The sequence below is a fragment of the Heloderma suspectum genome, chromosome 1, assembly GCF_057233095.1.
Source record: "Heloderma suspectum isolate Gila_16-S chromosome 1, 16-S_ref, whole genome shotgun sequence".
Taxonomy (NCBI): Eukaryota; Metazoa; Chordata; class Lepidosauria; order Squamata; family Helodermatidae; genus Heloderma; species Heloderma suspectum.
The window spans coordinates 169,545,960-169,570,032 of NC_139458.1; the positions used below are offsets into that span (position 1 = coordinate 169,545,960).

Genomic DNA, 24,073 nt, shown 5'->3' on the forward strand with positions numbered 1-24,073 from the left:
TGTGGTCTCCTGGGAATTCAGAAAGAGCTGCTGGGGTGGAGAAGACTCCTGGGGTCCTGCAAGGGTTGGGAGTGTTTTGGTTTTTTTTTAATAAATAAAGAATAGAAAGAAGACCTCTCAGCCACTGCCTACACTTAAAGAAGTAAGCTGAAATCCTGTCCTCCTCCCCAAGGAGAAAGTGAATCAAAATTTTCCCCCTCCCAGCCTCTTTCACCAGAGCTTTTATTTCATCCCCACCCCCAGGAATGCCAAAAATGGAAGAATCGAAATTTTCAGCACTGCACTAATTTGAAGGCATCCTATATTTGATGGGCTGTCTAGTCTAAGTCTCCTTCAAAGAACCATAAGGAGGGAGAGCAAGGGCCTTGAAGTTTCCCATTAACAGCACCTGGTCAGCAGACGGACGAGGACCACACTGTATTTTTATTTAGATTATACTTATGATTTCTATATTTGCAACTGTGCATATAAACTATATTTGAATATGCAAATACTAGGCAAAGTGTCTCTTTTGTTCTTTGTTGAATGATGCAATTCCTCTTTTTTGGCAATGCGTAAGTAGCCACCCTACTACTGTGTATAGTGAAGTCATTGACCAGGTTTGCACAATCACTGAGTCCCACCATGTTTTTTTAAGCCACAGTGGGCTGTGGCATGTGCCAGTCACCCTTTGGAATATTCAGAATGGTGGCAGGTGATCTCCGTGACTTATTGTGTCATGAAAACCCTCGCATAACCCAGAAACAGCCTGTGCAAGCCATGTCTTGGGTTGTTTAACCCTCGCATAAACCACCCTCACTGGGTTCATACGACACGATAAGCCACGGTGAAGGCCTGCTACAGCTTGAATATTCAAAATGGCCACCAGCATGTGCTGCAACCCACCGTGGCTTAATTAAGCCATGGTGGGCTGCTACAATCATGCAAAATGGCCCTCATGCAAAAATTCTCTTAAAAAAAAAATTGTTGCCAATATTTTATGCACCACTACTGACCAAATATCATAAATCTTAGGGGATACAGACATGATGTGAAGGGCCCATAGGGCTGCATGGGCTAGCCACTGCCTCTGATGTTCCCACCAATATTGCCTGTGCCAGCCATGTGTTTGGTGAGTGTGAGAAGGGGCCCTACACATGTACCAATGTATACGCCTAGAGTTCTTCCATGCAAAGTGTGAGGGAGATCTTGACTGGCCCAGGATTCTCCCTCACATGAAGGAGCTCTATGTGAGTACATTGGTGTGTGCATAGGCCCCTTCTCATACCCACCAAATGCATGTGGAGGCAATGTGCCTGGGAGGTTCAATCCCGCTACCCCATTCAACGCATGAAGAATTTTTGTTTAACACCACTCATATGTGGCATGGTCAAAGAACTCAAAACTTGAAAAATAAGACAGAAGAACCTGAAAAATAAATGGACCATATAAGAGTGATAAAGAACCTACACAACTTTGCCCTCTATGCTGTACTGGGGAGGAAGGGGGTTGGTGCTGAGGAAGGAAGAACCCTTGGGCCTTATGTTATGATGCAGTGGGCCTGTATTACCTGAAGTCTCATGTGGTTTGAGATTCGTCTCTGCTTACGTGACACTTTAGGGAAAATGGAGGAATGAGTTATACATGCTCCCTGTTGCCACCTAAAGCAGCAGCCAGGGCGAGAGGTGCTGCACTACTAGGGGAAGGGGCTAGCTGGACTGGAGTGTGGCGGATGACCTTGTTTCTGCTCATTTCAGGCTTGCCCCTGAAGTGCTACATCACAGCGGCGGGATGGGGGCTTACTCCGAAGCGGCCCACCAGCAGTAGGGGCTGTGTGCACACTGGGACCAGCGGGGCTAGCCACATGTAGAAGGTCCCCATTGGATCCTGCCCTTTGTAACATCAACATGTATAGCACTTATGGAGGAGATAAACCATGCATCCATGTGCTTCTATATTTTATCACCCTGGAAAACAGGACAACCAGCGGTGTAGTGGTGGCGGATTGCGCCGGGGCATTGCTCTGGCACTTTTATTGAAGCCAGCCCCCAGCCGGGTCACAGTCTGCTAGGGAAGGAGGAGGGAGCAGAGAGGGTGTGGGTGGCTGCCTCTTGGCTGCTGGCCAGACAAAGGGAGCAAGCGAGCGAGAGAGGGAGCCTGAGGGAACTCTGCAGCCTCCTCTCGCCCTCCTTCTCCTCCTCAGCTCTTGGTTTATCCACCTGTCCCTGCTCCGTGCCTGTGCGCCAGGTGCTGCCCTTGTCTCCTGCAACACCAGCCATCCATTCAGGGCTGCTGCTGACCATGGCAGCAGCAGGAGAGTGGGGTGTGGGGGGTGTTGCCACCATTGTTTACTTATGGGGCAGGGCAGGCGGCTGGTTTGTGCTAGTTTTTAGGATTTATCACACAATCCTATGCATGTTTACTCAGAAGTCAGTCCCACTATGTTCAGTTGCCAACTGGGCTTTCTCCCAGGTAAGTGTGCGTAGGACTGCAGCCTTAGCTGCCTTCCCAAGATCTCTGTAAATTGAATTCGAAATAAACACCCACTGGATTGCACTGTTAATTCTTGAACATTAATATCTACAGTAAGCAGAATTACCAAATGCAACCTGCTGTGTCAGCTACCATTTTTGGTACAAGGTTAGCATGTACCTGGGCAAACAAACCCGGGTGGAGGGAAGGGAAACAGAAAAAAAATCAGTTGCTGGGAGGGGAGAAAGAAGGTAGGTATGTGTGTTTGTATTTCAATCCAGCTGGGTGTGTGGACGTTTCTGTTGCAGGATGGGAGAGTTATAATGAAGGAGCTTAGGGAAGGTTAATGGGTAATGTTGGGGCACTAAGGGAGTGTGCAAGGGGGCTGTTTAAATGAGAAGGGATCTGTCCATGAGGGCTGAGTTGAGAGAGTGAAGCTTCCATAGAATATCATATTTTGAAAACCTAAAATGTTTGTGAGAGAGTGAGTTAGTGAAAAAGATTAACACCCCTGAATTTTTTCCCGTCATCCAATTGAAATACCCCTGCCTTACTCTCAGCTGCACTGTTTTTGGATCCCAGTTGAAGGCTGTATATCTTACAAGGAGACAATCTACATTACAACTCTAAACTGGTTTCAAACCGGTTTATCTAAAGGGATCCTGCAATTTCATGAGGGTACTGAGAATTCTTTGCTAGAGACCCCTGTCCTCTGCCCAAGTGGCCCCTCTTCCTAGAGCTACAATTCCCAGAATTCCTGTATTTGGTAGCCGTAATCACTAAAAACAGGTTTGAAACCAGTTTAAAGTTGTCATGTAGATTGCCCCCTTAGGTTGTACAATCTTAGAAGGGGTGTGTCTGTGACTGTCTCGAAGGGACCCTGCACTACTGAATTTGCCACTATGCTACTGAGGACAACTTTGACTAAACTTTCAGAAGAAGTAATTATATTCTTTCAAATTGCATCTATAATGGAAACACTGTTTTTGCAGGGAAGGGTGAGGAAGCAAAAAGTTTTTTTTGTTTAAATAGCTCACTCTTCTGATCAGTTTCTTCTCCCAAAATCAATTTCACACATCAGGGCAACAGAGAAGGCCCTGACAAATGAATACACAGGCATTTATTAGGAGTCTTTTGATATATATATATATATATATATATATATATATATATGAAATTGTACATCATGAATTCTTCTTAGTGAGAAGCTCTCTTCATGTTTCCATTAAAAAAATAGACTTAAGAGTTTACTTTGAAGAAAGACTTTGAAAACTTGCCAAGCTGTCTTTGTATTTTGAAAAACTATATCAAGAAAGTAAATAGTCACTGAGGGTAGGAAAAAGGAAACTATTAGCATTGTTTTCTTTGAAAGATAAAGAAGAAAAAATACAGTGCAAAACGTCATAATCTACGAAATGGGTATTTGCTATTTGAATTCATTTAAAATAATTGTCACTAGTAAGTTCATGGTAGCTTACCTTCTGAATAGTTTAAAATACCTCTATATTAGCTAGCTTCATATACTTAGAAACTTGAAGATTTTTAAAAATGTTAAATATTTCTGTTAAATGGCTGAGTTAGAAATCACACGAAGGCTTTGATGGGGTTTGGAAAAACCAACAACTATTCACCTTGGTTTGTTTTTAATGTAAGGACATCGATTACCATAGATTTGCATACAACATCACGTCTTCAACATCTGTGTTCTAGAGGGTCTGCTTGTGTTTCCTGTAATATGCTAAGATGAGATAGCATGACTGCTTCTCCACATTTATAGAGAGACATAATGGATAAGAATCTTTCCAATGGCAATAAATGAAATTGCCTTACTGTGCACCAGCTGAGAGACTGTTACCCTGAAAGTTGCCATGAATGTGACTGCTTAATTTGTGTAAAAACATGCTGAAATACTTTTAATGCAAAAATGCTCAAGTGGGCACCCAGGAGATTAGTGGTGCATTTAGAAGGAAGTAGCAAAAAGTTATACCAATGTACTGCTGATAAGGTAGAAGTTTTTCTGACTTCAGTGCTGGATACAGGACCTTTAATACTGTGTAATTATATGTGATCGAGTCGTTAACTTGCTTTTTACTCTTTATAATGCAGGTTGTACTTATGCATATATTAATCACAATGCCATTAAGCTGTCCCATGTGTAGGGTAGTAGGATGAGTGAGCTGCTTGTTCACTTTAAGTTTAATAAGTTCAGTACGTGTTCAGCTGAAAGGGAATCTATGCTGTATGCAATGTGAAATATTCAGTGGGATGTTATCCACCATGCAAAATGGCTATTTTGATACTGTCGTGAAGTATGGAATTCAGGCACTAAAAAAGCAAATGGTTCACTGTGTCTCCAGTGCTAATGCAAAATTCCTGTGGTTCTAATCTAGAGACTGGTCGGGTCATGATGGATTCTTCTGTGGGGGTGCAGAAGTGTAGATCTCCAGAAAGGTTATAGCAACCATGTTGTCTCAAAGGTTATAGCAACCATGCTGTCACCGTTTATCTTAATGGGGAATTATGGCTTTGGCATATGTAGCACTCTGCATATAGATGAATTTTGTACAAAAGCCCATGCTGAATGCTCACCTGTTCCCCCCATGATCAAGGCAATAATAAGAAAAGCACACCATAGTCTTGCTTGGTGTTTCATCTAGCCCGCTTTGAGCTAGTTTGCTCATCAGGATATCATGGGGCACTTTGTCGAAAGCTTTGCTGAAGTCGAGGTATATGATGTCCACATTCCACAATGTGGAAAGTCCACAGTCCACAAGGGAGGTTACCTGATCAAAAAATGAGATCAGATTCGTCTGGCAGGATTTGTTCTTGACAAATCCATCTTGGCTTCAAGTAATCACTGGTGTTTACAGATGGATTGCTTTATAATCTGCTCCAGAATTTTCCCAGGGATTGATGTCGGACTGACTGGTCTGTAGTTCCCAAGTTCCTCCTTTTTACCCTTTTTTGAAGATAGGGACAACATTAGCCCTCCTCCAGTCATCTGGCACTTCACCCATCCTCCATGATTTCTCAAAGATAATAGACAATGGTTTTGAGAGTTCTTCTGCCAGTTCCTTTATTACTCTAGGATGCAGTTCATCTGGCCCTGGAGATTTGAACTCATTCAAATTAATTAGGTGTTCCTTGACCATATGCCTATCGATCTCAAGCTGCAATCCTGCCCCTTCAGCCTGTACTTCACCTTTAGCAGGGGGTTCATAGACCCTCTTTTGGGAGAAGACTGAGCCAAAGTAGGAATTGAGCACCTCTGCCTTTTCTTTGTCATCTCTTATCATTTTGCCATCCTTATTTAATAGCTGAACCACCATTTCTTTCCTCCATTTTTTACTATGCACGTAGCTAAAGAAAGCGTTTTTGTTGCTTTTAGCATCCCTCGCTAACCTTAGCTCGTTCTTCTCAGCTTTAGCCTTCCTGACACCATCCATGCAATTCTGTGCTACCTGCCTGTACTCTTCCTTGTTGCTTGGCCTTCCTTCCACTTTCTATATGTGTACTTTTTTTATTTTCAGGTCATCTCTAAGCTTTTTGTGAAGCCACATTGGCTTCTTCTGTTGTCTTCTACCTTTTTTCTTGTTGGAATTGTTTGTAATTGTGCCTTGAGAATTTCCTTTTTAAAAAACTCCCACCCATCTTGGACTTCTTTTCTCGGTAGAGTCGCTTGCCATGGGACCTTAGTTATCATTGTTCTGAGTTTATTAAAATCAGCTTTCCTAAAATCCAGGATACGCGTCTGGCTACACTCGGCTTTTGCTTCCTTTAGAACCATGAACTCAATTATAACAATCACTTTCCCCCAGAGTTCCTGTAACTGCTACTTTATCCACTAAGTCATCTCTGTTGGTTAGGATCAAGTCAAGGATAGCCAAACCTCTAGTTCCTTCCTCTACTTTCTGTAGGAGGAAGTTATCAGCAACATGAGTCAGGAATATCTTTGAGGGGCCATGTTTTGCAGAATTTGTCTCCCAACAAATATCGGGGAAATTGAAGTCCCACATTACTACTACATCATGCTTCCTTGAAACATTGGCTTTTTGCTTTCCAAAAGTTTAATCCTCGTCTTCTCCTTGATTGGGTGGCTGGTAGTAGACTCCAACCACCATGTTCCTTTTATTTTTTGCTCCATTTATTTTAACCCAGATGCTCTCGATGGAGCTATCAAGCTCATCCTCCTGTATTTCTGTGCAGAGATATGTATTTTTAATGTATAATGCAACCCCACTCCCTTTCTGTTCCCTCTGTCTTTTTGAACAAGTTATATCCTTCAATTGCTGTATTCCAGTCATGAGAGTCATCCCACCAAGTCTCAGTTATACCTATCAAGTCATAATTTCCCTCCTGTATTAAGAGTTCAAATTCATTCTGTTTGTTTCTCATACTCTGGGCATTAGTATATAGACATCGAAGACCATGTGCTTCATGGTCTGGCTTTCTTCCTACATGTTTGTGAAGACTATTACTGGGTGCTATTAGAGCTGTTCTGTCTGTTGTGGTGCATGAGCCTTCATCCATTGTTGCCCCCAACTTATGTCTCCCTCCCCCGTAGGAGTCAGTTTAAAGCCCTCCTGATGAAGTTCTTCATGCTGTGTCCACATTCTTCCCAGCCTTTGTGAGGTGCAACCCATCCCTTGCCAACAGTCCATCTTGGAGGAAGTACAGCCTATGGTCCTAGAATCCAAATCTCTCGTGCCGGCACCACCTTTGTAGCCAGTCATTCACCCGGAGTATTTTTCTTTCCCTTTCTATCCCTCTTCTAACTACTGGAAGGATGGATGCAAAAACTATCTGGGCCCCAAAGTTCTAGGGTTTCCTTCCCAAAGCTTCAAAGTCTGACATGATTTCTTCGTAGCTCTGCTTGGCGCTATCATTTGTTCCCACATTGATGAGAAGAAGGGGATACCTGTCAGTGGGTTTTATGAGTGCCGGCAACCCTTCAGTCGCGTCTCTAAACCGTCCTCCTGGGAGACAGCATACCTGGTGAGTCCACGGGTCTTCACGACATACTTGGGTTTCGATCTCATGCAGCAAGGAGTCTCCCACTACTACTACTCTTCTCTTCTTGTTGTTGTATACCTTGGTTTCATCATCTTCACTTGGCTGACCTACAGCCTCTTGCTCACTCTCATGCAGGTTCCCCTGTAATTCTTCCTCTGCAGGCTGTACTCCAGTCTCATCCTCAAGTACCTGGAAATGGTTCCCTAGTTACACTACCTCCACTGGTGCCGAGTGTCTTCTAGTTCTTCTGCTCCTAACTGTCACCCTCACCTCAGCAGTTTCCTCTTCTGCCTCAGCTTGCTGTTGCTCTTCTAGCTCCTGTACTTCGCTTTGCTGCTGTAGTTCCACCGTTCTGTCCAAGAACTCTTTGTCTTCTCTTTTTCCCTGGAGGGTCGACACGCGCTGCTCCAGTCCTCTTATATGTCACTAATTTAATTTATATCATATTTGTAGCATTTGCATTTAGTTGCTACATTGCACACATCTAGCAAAATGGCTGCCGGGTGATGTTATCTCCAGTGTCTTTGGGCATCTCTACACCAGCCTAAAATCCTGCATTTAAAATGGGGCTTTCTGCTTCCATTTTAAATGCAGGATCACAGCGACTCCCTTTTTCACCCGCTTTCTTTCCCCCCTCCCCTTTCCACCTCCTTCTCCCTGTATCTGAGTCTTCCATTATCTTTCATTGATCTTGCTCCATTATCTGCAATGTATTTAAAAATGGAACAAAGGGCATTTAGTGCAGGAGATGCCCTGGAGGGTCACAGCATCATGTAAAGAGCCCACAAACTTCTATGAAGGAGCAATCTCAATCGCAGGATAAAAGCTCCGTGTGAAGAAAGCCTTTGTGGCACAAACATATCCACCTGTCTATTATTTTGTTGGTCTTGATCTACACATTCAGCAAAACCACACGGTAGAGACCGTCCTAGACTGTATCACATCAGACTAGGAATGGGAGGCCATATTTTTTAATGTTACGTCACATGACACCTGTCCCCCAACCCTCACGTTGAACTTTGTCTCCAATATGGCACCCTCAAGTTTTCTATACTCAAGTAGCTTTTTAAAAGCATAACACTTTAAAAATCCTCCCCTTGCAAGATGAAGTGGAATAGGAAGGATTCTATTGTGTGATTTTGCTGAACAGGTAGCTTAGTTAGAACAGGTAGTGCCTGGGTCTTGTGAAAATATATAGCATGAAATTGAGCTTTCTTAAGTGAAAGGGATGCAACAAGCTTAAAATCATAGAGCTGAAAAGGACTGAAAGCTTATAAAGACCAATCCTCTGCCGAGATTCCAGGAGGATCGCAATAAAAATGATCAAAAATCAAGCCCTTGGCTGCCCTAAAGTAATGCATGTGAAAAATGTGTCAGATGAGGGTGAAATGCAGATAATAGGGGTTTGATGAGCATTAAAACAAGAAATCTGAAACGAATTTCTCCTCCAAATTTTCCTTTTGTGAATGCTAACATTAAATGCTTTCTAGATATTTACCCATCTTTGAAATGATATTTGATTTCAGTATCTCATCTCTGAGAATATTTGACAGTTGATGTGTAAGGGTATGTGATAATTGGCAGTATTTAGAGACTATATGCAATGGTGTGTCATAGTAGTCTCCAAATTCTCTACCCTCAGAAAACACTCTTCACATCAGCCTGTCTGCTAAGGGGCCCCTGTTTTATTCTCCAGGGAATCCCTGCTCACTGCAGAGGATTCTGGAGGCACTTCTAGGGTTTGCACTCAACTCCTGCAGGGCGCCGTTTGGCCTTCCAAGCACCCATTGTAAACTAAGAGTGTGCCCTAGAACACACTCAATGTTACTGTGTGGTCACACATGGCAGAGGAAGATGAGTCGTTGTGGTCAAGCTGTCTTGGGGAAGCTTGTCTGCCAATACTGATCTTCTCATTAGGACCCCCTTGTTCAAATTGCAAACAGTCTGTGGTTCCCTAGAAAACAGTTCCCCAGTATCTGATTGGTCATATGTAATGGTATTTTTAAACAGTATTTGGCAAGTATAAATCATTAGTATTTGACAGTCTACACTTCTGAGTTTTCATAAATGCTGCCCAAAAATATACGTCAACATGTCCACAGTATTTGCCACTGAATTCTGAGGATGTTTTAAATCAATCAATCAATCAATCAATCTCACATACATATTAGGAATTCAGTGTTTCTTAATCAAAACTGGGTTGGTTAACTTGAAACAGTCACAACATTTGGGGTAGTTGTCTTTGGCTCCACACTGGCTCCAAACCTACAGCTTGGGCTAGTACAGCCTTGGCTGTACAAGCAGTGTTTCAGGAGCTACAAATCCCTCTTCTCTTCTGCCTCTTGTCTTCCATTTACCCACTGTCACCAAACAGTCACTGAAACATGATGTAAAAAAGATTATTTAATGTGCACAGCGACAAGAGTCCACCCCTGTCCCTCCTTTCCTAAAGGCATTTTCCAATAAAATCCCTGTACAGTCGAATGACTCATAGTAGACGACATTCCAGAAAGAAAAAGAATTATGCCATAGCTGGAATTGATATAATGGTGTTTTTCAGGATGCTTTAATAGACATGAGTGATGTTTTGGCAGGCAATTGCAATAACTCTAGATATCTGATTGCATTACTGACTACTAGCAAAGGGTGTCTCACGGGAGGGAGCATTACTTAAGGTACTTCATATTTTTAACTTGCTGTAGCTATTTTATAACCTAACATAATGATGTTTTCTAAGAGGCACATATTAGAATGGAAAATGTACATGAAGTGAACTCAAATCATAGGCATTGTTTCATAGATAAGCAGTGGGAAGTACTTTGAGAATTCTGATGGTTACAAGCTCCTTAGAATAACATTTAGACAAAAATGGCTGCTGCTGGACAGAGTAGAATATATTGTAATCACGGTCGAGTCTTAAGAAAATGTTTACTTTTAATATTTTACATTTAATTTTGAATTTTACATGTACTAACTTCATTTGGTTTAGTTAGCTTTGGCTACAGTCCAGTTCTTGTTCACAAACAAGGCCTTATTATTAGAAGTCAGTGGCAAACTTCCCATTTACTTTAATGGTTCTGGGTCACACATATTGCATTTAGCGATAACTCAAACAACTAGGAGGGTTGGTGGGATGGGGAACCCAAAGAGTTTTGCTTCTACTTCCCATGCTTGATTACCAAGACTGAGATGGAGTCCTCACATGTCTGCCATGGAGATGGGTTTGGACCCCCTTATGATAAGGAGTCACATGCAGAATTTGCAATGTGATGTCCATGAACTGGATGCCTCATAAGCGTGAATGGAGATCATCCATTTTCATGAATTCCGAGCCTTTTCCATTGGGTTACCCCTTAATGACATGGCTGCAAGAACTGGATATTTTAAGCAAAGAACATCAAATACCAGAGGCGGCGATAACGCTTGTTAGTATGTGGTGTTTTCCTCACACTGTCCAAGAGAGGCTATTCCTGCTGCTGTTCCCCATTTGTGCCTTTTGGGGAGAACCATGAAACACTGTTTAAAATTACTTAGCTGGGTACAGCAGAGGGAAGGAAAACAGCTACACCTGCTTCTGAGGTTTAATAAATATTTGCACCTGGCACAGGCAGGACAAAGGGCAAAACTGGCTAAGGTAATGATATATGTAAGGGCACATCTATGAGAAGTCAAGCCATTTTCAGAGAAAATTGCAAGAGAACTATAGAGCTTACGAAAATGTACTCCAAAGAAAGGATAGAACATGCCCCACACAATTGGTTGTGAGAATATGCAGGAATATGAGAGGGCAATCTCTCACCAACTATGCAATTTGTGCCTCGATAGTGGATCTTTTTGGACACAAATTGAGCTCCATAACAGACTGGAGACAGCGATTCATACATTTCTGGCTTCCCACAATCCTCTGTCAGCTCTGCATGCTCTTACAGGTGGGCACATGGAGGCTGCTGAGCACATGAGCCAGTGTGTATTTTAACACCCTTCTCATCAACATGCTGTTCTTTGATTAATCGGACTGAATCACACTATTACCTGATTTAATGTCTTTGCTGCCTCCTGGATATTGCCCTACATGATTCTAAGGTTTGAAAACAGTGAGGTATAAGACGTCTCTGCCCCTGGTTTTTATTCCTCAAAGCCCAGCAAATCACTTCAGGTAAATAAGGCCTTTCCCATGGTTTGGCACATTGATAGGCCTTCACACTTGGCCAGGCCTGAGGTGCGTTTGTGCAAAGCCAGATTGTTTTAGTTAACATAATAAGTGAACTTGCTGTTCTACCTGCATGTCTGGGAGAATTGCCAGGAGACTTCCCAACATTTCAATCAGAGGCACGGAGTTATAAAGCTGTCAGCTTCCTTGTAGGTTAATTTGCCTTTCCCTTGGATGTAACATTTTGTTCATTTACAGCAGCCTTCTCCAACCTGGTGCCCCTCAGATGGGTTGGCCGACAACTCTAATTATCCCCAGTCGATATAGCCAAACCAGATTGAGGAACACTGATTTACAGGAAATCCACCCAGGTCTTTGGGGGTAATTTTTTTTTTTTTTTTTTTGCTGACTTACATGTGAAGACTTCCTTTCCTCCTTTTCCTTACTTTTCTCTCTGGGATAGCGTAACTGAGGAACTAAACACAGATCAGAGATGGGGGTTTGCCATTTCATCATTACTATATGCAATATTGATGCCATTCTTGTAGATAATCTGACTGCGTTTATTTAAGTTGACTTTCCCCAATCAGAAACAGCACTGATGTTCTATGGTTACAGAACAGTATGCTTTTAATTAAATGCCCTCAAATAAATATCTTATGGGTTGTATCCAATGGCTGCACAAGTGGGAGGCAGCTTGTGCAACCAATTGTTCTCTTCCCCTGCTCTTCCTTTCTTCTGAGGCTCCGTATAATGAATGCTTCATTGCCTCCAAACATGTGAGACCAGGGCCGGCCCTACCATTAGGCAGAGTAAGGCTTTTGCCTCAGGTGGCAGATGTTGGGTGTTGTGAAGGGGTCAGTGTGAAGGCCTCTTGGCATTTCCCTCTGTTATAAGATAGAGCTGTGAGTTCCAGGCAGCCTGTGAGTTCCAGGCAGCCCACACACCCTAAGCAGTCTGCTGCCCTCAGGTGCAGTGGAGAATGCTGTGCCATCGCAAGGGTCAAAATAAGATTTAGCTGCCAGTCCATTTGGGCTTCTATAAGTGGAATGGGAGGTGGGCACCACCTTGTCCTTTGCCTCAGGCAGCAAAATGTCTTGGGCAGCCTCTGTGTGGGAAAACAGTCTATTCTGTTTTATTTATTTATTACATTTCTATACCGCCCAATAGCCAAAGCTCTGATCTTTCATCCACCCTCTTTGCCTTGCCCCCTGAAAACCTTTTCCAGAGGGCTAGGGCCCTCCTGAACAGTGGAGTCTGGGTTCTACAGGGCTGCTGCTGCTGCTGTTGCTGCTTCTCTCTCTCTCTCTCTCTCTCTCTCTCTCTCTCTGTGTGTGTGTGTGTGTGTGTGTGTGTGTAGCCTGAAAATGTATGGGTATAAGACCCCACTACCTAATTTGGGAGATTCCCATCTCCTGCTGTAGTCCTGTATAAAACTGACTCTGCTGTTCTGGAGGGTCTCCTCAACCTTCTGGAGAGGTTTTTCAGGGCATACAGGGTGCTGCAGGGAGTCAGAGGGGAAAAGAAAAATTGGATGTGCACCCACTTGATACAACCTCATGTCTTCACTGGAAAATTGTAATACTGACTTGAAATGTGTTTTGCCATTGATTGTGACAGAACAGCCCCCATACAGTTGTCAGTGAGGAAGAAGTTTAATCAACAGGACATCTCACACTAGTTCATTTTTAAAATTCCTTTTATACATTCCTTATTATGTGAACATGGCTGCTGCCAATACTCAGCAATCTAGAAGCCAGGAATCAGCAGGTGGTACCCAAGTTTGCCTCTGGATGTTTGAAAGCAAGTCCTGTATCTGGTGCAAGCCTTAATCCATCCTCCTTTCTCTTCTCCCAGTGCCCAGGAGAGCAGCAAGGATTCTGGAACCTGACCCATGGCCCATCTTAAACTACATCTTCTGTCTCTGACATTTGGATCCTTGTCTGCCTGGGCTGGAAATGGACTTCTAGTCAGCCCTGGATGCTGCAACCTAAGCTCGGTTGAGGCCTGACATCTGCCCCATCTGTTAGGATCTAGCAAAATCACCCTAACCCAAGCCTCTTCAACTGAGAAATAGCAACAGCTGTGGAAAGAAGCAGGTCCTTGTCCATGATTGCCCCAAAGGAATGGAGCTTCCTGCCAAGATGTGCAAGCATATTCCATTGTTGGGTTTTTGGAGAACATTGCAATGCTCCCTTTTTTAAGCAAAGTTTTTAAGGGGTTTGATGAAGCCAGCACTATTATATTATTATGGTCTTAATTGCTGGGTTTTATGGTGGTTGTTTACTGTGCTGCTTTATTGTGGGTTTTTTATTTATTGTTTGTGTGTGTGTGGCTTTATTGATCCTTCAGAGTGTTTTTACATCATTGGCAGCTGCCTTTAACATAGCGAGAGCATGGTACACACACACACACACACGCACACATACAGAATGCTTCGCTGCTTCCAAGCAAGTGGTTCTATCTGTGTGAGAGAATGCTATATTCCAGCATATGAAAAGAATGGTCTCTTCTAGCATGATCTTTCACCCACCTTCTTTGCTGCTCTCCTAGTGCTTGGTTTAGACTCTAAACTTTAGAGAAACAAGTAAGCAGCATGCTTTCACACAGGCAAGGGCAGTTCCCTTATCTCTCACTTTTGTTGCTTGGGATGGTGGACAAACATCTGGAGCTGGTCTTCTACATTAGTCACCCCCCCAAACCCCTATATCTACATATCTATATGCAGTGCTTTCAGTCTTGCAACAGCAGTAAGTAAATCTCTTCTTAAATGAATAAATGGGGCTTTGCAGGTCAAATGTTCAGAAAGGTATTGGTTTGAGTAGTAATTACAAATCAGTGATATATTAAATTACCTAAGAATAATTTATTTCCCTAGCAAAATATACCTACAAGTTTATGGGTTGTGGGGTCATTGTCTCACACCCTGCTTCCACTTTCTATAATAAATTCTGGTGAAAAATCTACTGCTAGGATGGAATTTGAAAGTAATCTTCCTGGACATTCCACACTCACTGTTTTCACTTGGCTATTTCAATTATTGGTGGGCCTCCTTCACACAGTGAAACATAGAACCCATGCCTTTTTGATATTTTCATATTTCCCACTGCAAGTTTTCAGCATTCATTTTCTTGGTTGCTTTATTTCCAGAGTATTGTTCTGCTTGATAACGGAACAGCCTTTGCTGTGTGCTTCTTTTAAGAGTTGGTCATGGTAATAAAAAAGAAAAGAAAAAGGGAAATAGTTCAACACATTGTTCAGCGATCTTTTAGATTTCACTGAACAGATGACATGAGTGACAGAAATTGAGAGAATGCAGCGTATGCAGGCCTAGCGTACAGCAAGCCTGCAGGAATAGGTAAGCAAAGCTATCAAACACATTTTGTATAAGTGCTTCTCTGGTTGGAATGATTTCTGAAGTTTTTCAGGCCTGCAGGTTAATGTCCCAGGAACATGTCGATGCGGCTGAGAGGCAAGACCATGAACCTGGGAGATAGAGACAGACAGGTTCTCTGGGGAGCAGAGATGAAACTAAACACGTTAAGAGCTTCACCTGTCACAGATGAACTACCTCCACAAGAAAGCAGATGTTGAAAAAAGACAGGATCCACTGGCAAGAACTTCGAAATGTGTTGGGTAAACAAAACAGAATGGGAGGGCAGGAGCAGGCCAAGGAGGGAAAGTCTAGTCTGTAACGCAAGTAGAAAATATTCCCCATAAATAGCAGCTCTCTTGTAGCAAGACAGTGTTAAGGCTTGACAAATTCACCTGTCTAGGGCCTCACGCACGGCTGATTTATATGACTGGGCAGGTGGAAAAGTGCTGAGCCCTTTGTGCAATCATTAGTGGAGCAACGCAGAACAAACACCAAGATGCTGAGACTGAGAGTGAGGGTTGAAAGAGTCCTACAAATTAGTATTCCCAGATTATGACATTAAAGTCGCCTAATGCAGAAATCTTGTCCTCTAGCTAACATACACAACATGGCCATGATGCATTTGGTTTATTTAGGTCTTCACTGTTTTTAACAACATTTTCTTCTCTTGCAGCATTTCTGGGATACCCTTAATATGGAGGTGGGGACTGATGTAATGATAATACTATGGTGCTGAGGGATTTCTTCCTTCTCCTCTCCCATTATCCTGCAATCAGCCACCAGGGTTCCACAGTGATTGTCAATGTATATAACAAGGGGAAAAAGAAGGGATGATCAGTTACGGCAGGCCTGCCCAACTTGTGACAAACAAAGCCACCTACTAGGTGGCCCGACTGCTGCTAGGCAGGTAACAAAAACAAAAAGTTATTTTAAGACTGCTGTACAAGATTCTTAGATTGAACTATGTAGAAATGTGTGTGTGTGTGTATGTGTGTGTGAAGGATCTCTTCTCATGGCCTCACCCTCCTAAAACTCTCCTGCACTTTCTGCAGTGGGGATAACAAGGAAAGTGAGGTTGATAGGAAATTTCCATGGGAACCTGAAGATGAGAAATTTATCCTCTCATTCCTTACTCATTCTTAATAAGGTAACGCCTGTCTGGAATGGCAATCATCTGACTTGACCACACTGTAACATACCATGTTGAACCGAGTGACCTGAGTTGCATTTTATAATTTTTGCCTAAGTGATACTGTTTAGATAAGCAAGCAAGGTTGTGTAAATCAGTGCTTTGTTTTTTTTTTAAAAAAACTGTGTGTTTTACCTGCAAATGAGAGGGCCAACAGAGGGTAAAGTGATTTTACATTTGAGTCATACAAAGAAACTGGCATGTGGGCAAACAGAAAATTATTTTGTCGCAGTGAGAGCAATACTGAATGATTGCCAATGTCTTGTCAGTGTCAGATCGATACGGAAAGATGATCAACTTCAGTTTAGGTAGTCTGGTCTTGGAGACCGTATCTATTGAGACATATAGCCTGACCAATCTGAAAGGCTTGGGGTGAGTAAAAAAGCAAGAAACTAAAAAGCCCTCCATAATACCTATAATGTCACATTAATTTATCCTTAATATATCTCCATCTTTTGCTAACTTTTTATTTACCTCTTGATTACATTTTCTTTCATTTCTAACAAACATATTTCCTGGGTCAGAACAGGGAGAACACCAAAACTGGCACCCAAGGCCTCTGTTTTTGGAATGATAAGTTTGGGGTGAAGGAAGACAGAGTAGCTCCTTTGATGTTTCCAAGCTTTCTTGGAAATTCCCTAAGCTCAGAAAACCCAAGCTAATTATGAAGTGAGTTGGGGAAAGCTTGCCCATCACTAGTCAGGACTTCCTGTTTTGCTAACTCTTGAGTCCTGCCCAAATAGATATATTTGACTACACTTCCCCAAAGTACTCGAGCTTGGAATTTGATGACTTTGCAGTGTGAAACATTTCATCACTCTGGGTGTGTGTTTTGTGGGGAAAACCACTGAGAAAGCCTGTCTGTGCTCTTGTTGTATGAATTTGGACCAACTATAGGGTTATAGTTAGACCCACTGAAATGAATGGGTCTTAAACTAGATTAACATTGGATACAAACAATTGCCATGATCTGAATAATGGAAAATATGCTAAGGGAAGAGAGTTTCTCCATGTTCTTTCCAGCTACAGCTGAGAGGAACATGGTCAGAACCATGAAGAACTAAAGTTGATTTTACCATTTTTTTGCATCCCGCTATCTCCCCTCCCCCATATTTCTTTCTTATAGGTCTACAGAGTTTGTCCCTGTGGTTTGCATAAATTTGTGGTATTTTTCTGCTGAAGGCATAGCTGTAGCTGAATGACTTTGTAAAGAATGGTCAGTTACCCATCATCCTATTTAACGGAATCATTCAACAGCATTAAAATGCTAAAGGCGTTTAGCTGGCTATCATGAAAACTGTTATGGATATGTTGCTTTTCATGGGCAACCTTTGTGATCTTGCTAGCTGCAAGCCCCATAGTGGATTGTTTACAGGGCCACTTTTGAGGGAAATTTATTTTACAAGTAAAAGATGTCTGACACAGACTGACTCCATAATTAAATGGAACGTTCTTTCTTTCCCCATTCCGTATGTGTTTCATCAGATTACATTAGCTGGCTCTGGGGGAAAAAATCAATGCAACGTAAATTTCACAAAGTTTGGAAAGATATGCTTAGTTTTTGCAGTAACCATGACAAAGGATGTTGCAAGGAGCTGCAAGGGAGACATTTCCTAGAATCTGACCTTGTTCATGTCAGTGGGGTAAATGGATTGGCTGGTGTGCCAGAGGATCAGTAAATATGCAACTATAGCTAGACTGTTAACAATTTTACAAAGGATCATTAACTACCTTTGTAGGACACTTTTTTCAACAATGGTGCTATATTAATTAGCTATCTATGGTCTTAAAACACACACATGAGCATATTAAATGCCTCTAATGCAGAACTGGAGGGGAGGGGAACTGGAGACCCTCCAGATTTGTTAAACTCCCCAGCCAGTGTGGCTAATGGTCAGGGATAATGGGATTTGGAGTCCAACAATTTTCATGGGGCTATAAGTCTCCCACTCCTGCTCTAATGGAACACATGGAGGACTCCCCCCTCCCCCCGCTGTGCATAACTTATATATCTTGAAGATCTAAGGCTACAAAGCAGTACCCTACATGCTGGTCTTAAGCATATTGGAAGAATCTAGAGTAGGGGTGCAAAACCATTACTTGCTGGGGGGCTGGATGATATTAGATCTCATTGCTCTGCCCCCTGTCCATTTTGCCTTTCTCCATGCTGGGAGAGGCATTGAGTTCCATGCCTCACTCAGCTTGGAGAAAGGGACTCGGCTGGCACGGGGAGCATCAGCCACTCCTCCCAGCGCCTGCCAAGCCCCCAGCATTATGCATCATGTTGTCTGCATGGGGGCACCATGCACCATGCAAAAGGACTTCACCGCTGCTCTGTAGAACAGATGTTCCTCCCAGCACTGGCCACTACTCCTGCCACCTGCATCCTCGCTATTATCTCCAATAAGCGCCTCCCTATGAAGAAACCCAAGAAGGCTCTGCGGGCTTGATGCAGAACCTCCGTAGGCCAGATTAGCTCTGTGGGTTCCACACTCCTGATCTAGAGAAAAGGAGGCTGAAGCACCACTTACCAATGGGATTTGAATGCTTAAGTTCCATTGATTTTAATGGGTTGGGTTTGGTTCTTGTGCGCTTAGCTTTCTGTGGAATGCACTCATTATAGGGTAGGAAGTTCAGTTGATTTAAATAGTCATGAGCACATCTTAATCTGTCAGTCTTCGATGCAGATTGAAAAAAAACCCCAGGAGGTTCAAAATGGCCACATGCTCTCCTTCCAGCATCTCAAAGAAAACAATATGACATAGGAAGTAGCCTTATCCTGAATCAGAACATTGATCTATCTAGCCCAGTACTATCTCCTCTATATGGTAGTGGATATCCTTCTGTATGGAAAACGCATACCCTGTCATTGAAGTATGGGCCATATGAGAGCCTTGAAGACCAGGAGCTGCCTGATTATTTCAAATCCATATATGTGGATTCCAGCCTGCCTTAGTTCTGCAGTTCCTGGATGTATGCACTTCTCCTCTCTGCTCATTCTTTCAGACTCTAGCCTTCTCTTCTTCTCATTGCACTGGACCACTCTCTTCCACCTAAATGAGACATACCTTGGCCTGCTGCCTTCAAGTGTCTTCCTGTTCTAGGCCCTCTTCTTCTGGCCCCACATTCCTGAAGGCCTTCTTCCTGCCCTGCTGGCTGCTGCCTGTCTAGGAGCTGACCAGCTCAGTCAATGGCAGAATGGCGAAGGTAGAATGGAGACACCTGCCTTACCACATTGTGAGACTGTAGCAGTACAGCCAATACAGACATCACTATAAAATCCCTTATTGCAGAGGAGGGCAAGTACTTTTGGTCTGGGGGCCGAATTACTACCCCCACCAAGACCAGGCTGGTGGGCCAGATGATGGACCCCACCCCAAACCCCTCCCTTCTCATGGCATTGTCCGCCCAGCACATTTTACAAAATAATAATTCCTCTGTGCAGAGAGAGAGAGCGTGTCATGCAGCTCTGTGCCTCTCACTGCCTGGAGAAAGGGGCTCAGCTGCAGCTTGCAGGAGCCAGATCCTGCAAGCTCTGGTCGAGTGGTGTGGAGGGTTCCCCATATTATCTCTGATTGAATATAACATGTGGTTTCCTCTCCCCCCCCAAGGAGGGGCAGGGCTTGGGAAGGGCAGGCCGGATTGGGCCCTCGCATGGGCCAGATTAGACTCATGGGCTGCAGGTTGCTTTCCCCTGCCTTTTTGCATTACAATATAGATTTCTGCAGTCCCCCTCCCTCAAATGCACATACTGATGTCATTTAATAAAGTGACAGAAGGTTTTCTTCCTGTGCCACTGTAGAACTATGAAAGGGAAGAGAGAAAATATGGACACATGTACTAATGAGTGAAATCCCAGACTACCTAGAATTTGACCCTAACTAGGCTAGAAATGTTTGGCTTCATGTTGTTGTTGTTTATTCGGTCGGTCGCCTCCGACTCTTCGTGACCTCATGGACCAGCCCATGCCAGAGCTTCCTGTCGGCCGTCGCCACCCCCAGCTCCCCCAAGGTCGAGTCTGTCACCTCCAGAATATCATCCACCCATCTTGCCCTTGGTCGGCCCCTCTTCCTTTTGCCTTCCACTTTCCCTAGCATCAGCATCTTCTCCAGGGTATCCTGTCTTCTCATTATGTGGCCAAAGTACTTCAATTTTGCCTTTAATATCATTCCCTCAAGCGAACAGTCTGGCTTTATTTCCTGGAGTATGGACTGGTTTGATCTTCTTGCAGTCCAAGGGACTTATCTGTACAGTACATATATCTCCAAGTGAACAATTAGTTTCTGTACGTATGTGTGTAATATGGGAAGAGAGAAGGACTATGTATGTGGGTGGGTGGCCTCGTGGGACAATGCATGCCATAACAGTCCAGAATGACATTAACGCCACAGATCTCATCCATGGGTCATCCAAGGTGTCTGCTCATCCTTCATTAGGGACAAAAGAACACCCTGACACTCACAAGAAGTATGAGTGGAATTTTGGACTTGTTTGAAAAATAAAAAAGAAGATGCATAAGGAAGTTCATGTAGATACAAAGTAAGAATGTAAGCCCTTGGGGTGGTGAGCTGCACTGCTACCTGGCAGAGTGAAAAAGCCAGTTCAAAGTTCGGTAAGTGGGTAAAGGTGCAGTCCTATATATGGCTGGCTGGCTGGGGCATGCTGGGAATTGTAGGCCTTTTTTCTGTCTGAACATGCATAGGATTGCACCCTAGACTGTATCTGAGGGGCTACAGGTTTGTTCAGAGTCCCCCCCTGCAAGGCTGGAGGTAGCGTTCCAACCTCAGAAGGGCGAGTCAGAGATCTGTCCCCACCCTGCCCCTCAGAGCTGGCACAGAAAGAACTGCACCAGCTGTTCTCCAAGGTCGGAAAATCGACCTCGGAAGGGGGAAAAGGACGCAGGGGGTATTCAGTCGGTGGGGACGGGAAGAGACTAAAGAGGCCCGGATATAAGCTATCCTGAAGCCTCTCCACTCTCCTTCCCTCTCAATTTGAAGCACTATTGGTAGATGGGCAAAAAAGTAGGGCTGTGCAGGGCCCCCTCAACCTCCTCTGGAGGCCGATTCGAAGCTTCTGAATTAGCCCCGACCTGCCTCAGGCTGATCCAGAGCTAAGCCAACCTGCTTTGGCCTCTGACTATCTAGATTGTGCTTCAGATCCAAAGTGCCCCCCCCAATGCAACCCTTGCTTCTCCTTACCTGGACCCATGGGGAGCACCCACAGCTGCTGCCATCTTGAAGGGAGTCTCCATTTTCTTTTAAATTGGCCACTCTTCTTCTTCCCATAAGTAAATGGTGCATAGATTGCAGCTGTGAAGAGGCCATCTATGCACTGTTAGAGGTGTAAATGGCCCATTTATCCCCGTAATATTGTGTAGGTGGCCCCTTTGTGGCTGCAATCTATGCACCATTTACTTACTGGAAGGCAAAGAGTCACCATGGCAATTCTCTCCAAGATGGCAACACCTGTGGGAACTAGGGATTACCTGTTCGTGGATTATGTTGATGGTGGGGGGGAGGAGTTCCGTCCCTCCCCCCAGAATCCTGGCCAGCCGGCTCCGCTCCACAGGGATTCTGCGGAGCCGCTGGCTGGCTCCGCCAGCAGCCGGACATCCGGCTGCTGGCTAGCAGGGACACAAATGGCGGTGGCTGTAGCCGCCGCCGTTTGCGTCCCTGCAGTCAGCCGTGATAGGCTATGTAAATGTTTACATAGCCTATCACGTCTGACTTAAACAACAACAACAACAACGCACGTACGCAAATGGTGGCGGCCACGGACGCTACGCTATTTGTGTTCCCCTTATTTTCGCCGTCTTGGTCTACGTAAATCTTGATGTAGACTAAGACGTGCCAAAATAAGGAACGCAAATGGCGGCGGCCATAGCCGCCGCCATTTGCATATGCGCATTTTTTTTTTTAAAAGTCAGACGTGATAGGCTACGTAAACATTTACGTAGCCTATCACGTCTTTTTTTTTTTTTAACTGGAAATGGCGGCGATGGCAGCCGGTCGGAAGACCGGCCGCCACAGCTGCTGCTGCCGAACTGCCGCCGGAGCCGCCGCCGCCGCCGCCCGGAAGATCCGCCTCAGGTAAGTCTCGTCCCGGGGGGGCGGGGGGGGGGTGGCAGGCCGTTCCGCCACTGATTTCGGGGGGCCAAATGCACTGGCATTCAGCCTCCCCAAGATCCGTGGCAGAATTCTCTGACATCCCTAGTGGGAACTCCCCGTGGGTATAGCTAAAGAGCAGGGGGCTTGCGCTGCTGGGTGGGTGGCTGCCAGGATGGGGCTGAAGCAGCCCGAAGCACTTCAGGAGCAGTCCAACCTGCTTCGGGTTGCTCACAACCCACTCCGGAACCAGACTGCTTTGGCCTGAATCACCCCAATCTGCTTCACAGTTTGGGCCGAAGGAGTGCACAGCCCTACAAAAAAGCCCATCTAGTGAAAAATGCAGGACGGGAGGACAGGGAGGCCAAGAGTGCCTGCACCACTCCATAGGATGATGATAAGCCTCTGCATAGGATGATCGTAAGCCTCTGGGTTTGGGGGCTTATGATAGTCAAACCGAGCCTACTTGGTTTTGCCTGCCCTCTGCCCTGCCCAAGGGGAGAAGGCATGGGGCAGGTGAAGCTGCCCTGGCCAATGTGCTGGGTGGATAATGTACCCGGCAGCTTGGTTCATTTGCTCAAACAGAAGGAGGAGTGGGAGTGGCAAAGCTGCCCCAGCTAATGTGGTGGATGGATCTCCAAGTGGGGGCAGCTTTCAGGTCACTTTGAGATTTTTTTCTTCTTCAAAAGTTCTCATGAAAATCCATACACACTTTTGTGTCCCTTTCTCCTAATACATATGTTTTTGTGCACAGTTTTACCATATATATAAAGAGCTCTTAAGGAGCGCCTCCAGCAACACCAGGCAGGCCACTTAACAAGATCAGCCTCAGATGGCCTTCTCTCTGTCCCATCAGCCAGGACAGCTAGACTGGTGGGGACGAGGGAGAGGGCCTTCTCTGTGGTGGCCCCCACTCTGTGGAACTCCCTCCCTAGGGAACTCCATCATGCCCCCTCTTTAATGAGCTTCCGTCGTGCATTAAAAACGTGGTTGTTCAGGCAGGCATTTGGGGTGGGTTAGGGTATTTAAAAAAAAAATTATGGTAAAATTTTATTGTTTTAAATTGTTTTATGGTGGGTTGTACATCGCCCAGAGTCAGATGGGCAATTAATAAATTTAATAAATAAATAAATAAATAAATAAATAAATATGGTAATATATATATTTGTTGCAAGTAATGTTCCTAATATAATGTATTTTTGAACATTAAAGGTAAAGGTAAAGATGTCCCCAACCAGTCGTGTCCTACTCTAGGGTGTGGTGCTCATCTCCATTTCTAAGCCGAAGAGCCAGCGCTGTCCGAAGACGCTTCCGTGGTCATGTGGCCGGCATGACTGAACACCGAAGTGCACGGAACGCTGTTACCTTTCCTGCCGAGGTGGTACCAGAGAGCTTCGGCTATTGGGCGGTATAGAAATGAAATGAATGAATGAATAAATAAATAAATATTTATCTACTTGCAATTTTTTGCTTTCGAACTGCTAGGTTGGCAGAAGCTGGGACGGAAGACGGGAGCTCACTCCGTCACGCAGCACTCGGGTCTCGAACTGCTGTCCTGCTGACCTTCCGGTCTGCAATTAGCGTCTTAACCACTAAGCCACCACGGCCCCAATATTTTTGAACATTACTTTCACTAATATATGCATTTGTGTGTGCATTTTCTCCTATTGTACACATTTTTGCACACATTTTTTGATTGGAGAACCCCATTGCAAAATTCAGAGAAGTGCAAATTTCAAAGGGTAACATTTCATGCCAATACGAAAACGTGTTCATGTATTGGTATGAAA

The 24,073-nt window shown here is 44.2% G+C and overlaps 1 long non-coding RNA gene across 1 annotated transcript in view; it reads left to right on the forward strand.

Annotated features, from left to right (window-relative positions):
- LOC146358396 (uncharacterized) overlaps positions 1 to 23,744 on the forward strand; it is a 52,101-nt gene extending 28,357 nt beyond the window's left edge. The window contains exons 2-4 of the long non-coding RNA XR_014784324.1: positions 13,472 to 14,972; positions 15,664 to 15,897; positions 23,496 to 23,744. This is a non-coding gene — a long non-coding RNA (uncharacterized LOC146358396). The remainder of the gene's footprint in view (positions 1 to 13,471; positions 14,973 to 15,663; positions 15,898 to 23,495) is intronic.
- The last annotated feature ends 329 nt before the right edge of the window (positions 23,745 to 24,073 follow it).